This window comes from Myotis davidii, unplaced genomic scaffold, assembly GCF_000327345.1.
Source record: "Myotis davidii unplaced genomic scaffold, ASM32734v1 scaffold1052, whole genome shotgun sequence".
In the NCBI taxonomy this organism is placed as follows: domain Eukaryota; kingdom Metazoa; phylum Chordata; class Mammalia; order Chiroptera; family Vespertilionidae; genus Myotis; species Myotis davidii.
This window is the reverse complement of record NW_006284014.1, coordinates 166,036-170,208: the sequence shown is the minus strand read 5'-3', so window position 1 is coordinate 170,208 and position 4,173 is coordinate 166,036. Positions and strand designations below refer to the sequence as shown.

General features: G+C 46.5%; 1 protein-coding gene across 2 annotated transcripts in view; it reads left to right on the top strand.

Moving 5' to 3' along the window:
* Positions 1–4,173, top strand: part of TSPAN3 (tetraspanin 3) — a 91,566-nt gene that overhangs the window by 15,418 nt on the left and 71,975 nt on the right. The window lies entirely within an intron of this gene.

The following is a 4,173-nucleotide window of genomic DNA, read 5'->3' as shown; positions in this document are numbered from 1 at the left end:
AGAAGCTAAACCAATGGACATGGACAACAGGGGGATGAGAGCATGAGTGGGGTGGGGAGGTTGGGGACTAATAGGGGGGATGAGGACACATTTGTAATACCTTAACCAATAAAGAAATTAAAGATTAAAAAAAGAAAAAAATACAAATAAAAAAATAAAGTTAAGCTATTTAAATTAAAAAAAATAAGTAAAAGAATATATATATTTCTTGGTTAATTGTAGTGATATTTACAATAGCTACAATATGAAAGCAACCCAAGTTTCCATTAGTGGATGAATGATAAACATGCTGTGGTACATATGTACAATGGAATATCACTTAGCCACAATAACGATTGAAATCTTACCATTTGCAACAGCATGGATGGACCTAGAGGGTATTATGCTAAGTAAAAAAGTCAGTTATAGAAATACTAGGGGCCCGATGAACGAAATTTGTGCACTGGGGCAGGGGTATCCCTCAGCCCAGCCTGCCCCCTCTCACATACTGGGAGCCCTCAGGGGATATCCTAGTGATAGCTTAGGCCCATCGCCCCGCTGCTGCAGCCACTGCCAGCCAGGGCAGCCAGTAAGGTTTTTTCATCAACATGGACTCCAGTCCCTTCACCATGAAAAAATGACAACTTTCTTTAGGCATTTTCAAGATGTGTTTTTCATATAATAATAATTTCTTTATTTTTTTTATCCTCACCTGAGGATATGTTTCCATTGATTTTTAGAGAATGTGGAAGAGAAAGGGAAAGACAGAGAGAAACATCAAAGTGAGAGGAACACTTTGATTGGTTGCCTCCTGCATGAGCCCTGACGTGGGCCCCGGCCAGGGAGGAGCCTGCAACCTAGGTACATGCCCTTGGTCAGAATTGAACTCAGACCCTGCCATTGGCAGGCCAAGGTATTATCCTCTGAGCCAAACCAGCTAGGGCAAGATATGACATTTCTTAGCCCTCCAGCAGCAGACCTTCGTTTTTTTCACCAGGAGTGGTGAAAAACCCTAGATCACCTTTTTGGATTCTTATTACCCAAGTTACTAAGAATATTACCAGTGGCATATAGGGAGCTTAACCAATGAGCGGTCAGAAAAGGTGTTTCCTCTGTAGTTCACACCAATTGCCAGCTTACCCCACCTTCTCCCCCGGCCCTAGGCCTGATGCCTCTGGCTCAGGCATCAGGTCTGGGCAGGGGACCCCCATCTCCCTCCCATTGCCGGATCCGCCCTCGCTCAGGCCTGACACCTTGCCAGAGGCATTGGCCCCCATCACCCTTCGATCACCGGATAGGCCTCTCACCCAGGCCTGACGCCTCGGCGAGAGGCGTCAGGCCTGGGCAGGGGACCCCCATCTCCCTCTGATCACTGGCTCTTCCCCCCACACAGGCCTGACGCTTCTGGCCCAGGTGTCAGGCCTGGGCAGGGGACCCCCATCTCCCTCTGATCACTGGCTCTTCCCCCCACACAGGCCTGACGCTTCTGGCCTAGGTGTCAGGCCTGGGCAGGGGACCCCCATCTCCCCTGCATCACTGGCTCTGCCCCCGGCCCAGGCCTGACACCTGGGCCAGGGGCATCAGGCCTGGGCCGGGGACCCCCATCTCCCCTGCATCACTGGCTCTGCCCCCGGCCCAGGCCTGACACCTGGGCCAGGGGCATCAGGCCTGGGCCGGGGACCCCCATCTCCCCTGCATCACTGGCTCTGCCCCCGGCCCAGGCCTGACACCTGGGCCAGGGGCATCAGGCCTGGGCCGGGGACCCCCATCTCCCCTCAATCACTGGCTTCTGGGGCTTCTGGGGCTGGCCTGTGGCCTGGGATGGCAGCTTGCGCTGGCGGCTGCTCTGTCCCACCCTGCCTGCAGCATGCAAATTAGCCGCCATCTTTGTTGGAAGTTAATTTGCATATTGTGCTGTTTAGCCAATGGGAGGCATAGCGTAGGTACGGTCAATTACCATGTTTGTCTATTATTAGATAGGATTATAGGACACCAGGAACACCAGAAAAGATGTTATCGGATAGCCCCCTGACTTGAAGGGAGAGGGCTGTCTCCTCAGTTCTGTCAGTCTTGTAGGAAAGATTTCAAACAAGTGACAGCGGACACAGCATTGTAGTACTGCAAGCTAATTTATTAAAGAAGCACGGCAAGCAATTTTTATCAAAATATACCTGGTATAAAGCACAGGTGGGCATTCAGCTAATCTGAGTGTGCCACTCGGTGAAGTTGCAGAGGTTGTGTTCTGTCTACAGGTTTCAAGGTTCCGTTGCAGAGTATCTTGGGCACAGACTAGATTTCAAGGGTCCCCTTTTAGTTTGTTGTGGCTTTTTCCAGAATTTATAAGAACATCTAGTAAGTCCCAAGACTGCTGACTTCTTTGTTTAGTGGGTGAGATAAAAATTTCCTTTCTTCCTTCCCCCTTCCCAATTTAGTAGTTCCAGGGTGATTTAAGTTATGTATTCTCTAGTTAGAGTGGAGAGGTATTTAATAACCATTTGTTTTCAAGTGTCCTTGGTTGGGGAAGATAAGGTCTTGCTGCAAGCTGGCTGCTAGCTGCCCAATCTGTTTGGCTTTGTTTAATTTTCTTGACTTATTTTCCCTATTCCACTTGCCCAAGAATTTTCCTAGCATCTTAGTATCTTGTTACAGAAAGACAAGTACCATATGATTTCACTTATATGTGGAAGCTAAAGAACAAAATAAATGAACACATAAAATTGAAATAGACTCATAGATACTGAAAACAGTCTGATGGTTACCAGAGGGGAGGCGGTTTAGGGGATTCACTGACATTTGGAAGGATCCTGCTGCCTTCAGAGCTATAAAGTAACTGTAGTTACAAAATAGTCACAGGTATGTAAAGTATAGGAAATATAGTCAATAATGTAATAACTGTGTATGGCCATGTGAGAACTAGAAATGTTGGGGGAGCATGTTGTGAAGTATATGATTGTCTGACCACTGTGCTGTACACCTGAAACTAATACAAAATAATGAATGTAAACTGTAATTTTAAAAATTAAAGGAAAAACAACAGCTGCCTGGGTTCAGGATAGAATAGGCAGAGAGCTACATTTAGCTAGGGATTAAGTTTTCCCAGGGGTCAAGTTTTCCCAGGGAAGTACAACTAAGTTATGGGGACAAAGGAATTGAGGGTTTATATAAGGGTGTGCTTTTAAAGAGAGACCACAGAATCTAACACAGGTAAAGGGGGAGATGAACACACGAGGGAACTGGTGCATTCTCCTCTTGGAAGTATGCCCAGGCTTTTCCCTTCTCCCTCTTCTTACCCCATACTCATGCATCTCCTAAACTCCAAGGGACTTCATGAGACTTGCAAGCAGAGGCAGCAGCAGTTTCTCCCAGGCTAACCCCTTGAACCTGTCTCCAAGGCCCCCTTTTCTCTGACTCTCCAGTGAGCTGACAGCAGCCCTGCCTTTGCTCTCACTTGTTACTCATAACATTTTCTAGTCTCTCTTTCTTGCTTCTACTTTTGGTTCTTCCTTGTTTCACTGTCCCCAGCTTTAATAAATGTACTCTCAAAATCACACACACACACACACACACACACACACACACACACACACACACGAAAAGAAAACACGAGGGGCACTTTGAAGGGGTTAGGGGTCGGTGGTTTGTAGGTCCTGGTCAAGTTAGCGAATGTTAGAGACTCATGATCAAACAGTGGGATGTTTGAAATTGATATGACAAAGGCTGGTAATTTTTGGTACTGAGAATATCAAAGATTTGACTTTACAGTGGGTGACTAGGGTAGATTTCAGGGTCTGTGGTAGAGTTGGTCACAGGCTATCAGATGTCAGTATCCAAAGATGGTTTTAGTCTCAGCATGAAATAAGATATGAAAAGTCTTTGAGAGGTACATTCATTAGATCTCTCTTTTCTTTTTTTTTCTTTTTTTTAAATTAAATCTTGATTGTTCAGGTTATTACAGTTGTTCCTCTTTTTCCCCCCATAGCTCCCCTCCACCCAGTTCCCAGCCCTCCTTCCGTTCCCCCACCCCCCCCACCAACTGTCCTCATCCATAGGTGTATGATTTTTGTCCAGTCTCTTCCCACACCCTCCCCACCCCTTTCCCTCCGAATTGTCAGTCCACTCCCTTTCTATGCCCCTCATTCTATTATATTCACCAGTTTATTCTGTTCATCAGAGTATTTGTTCACTTGATTTTTT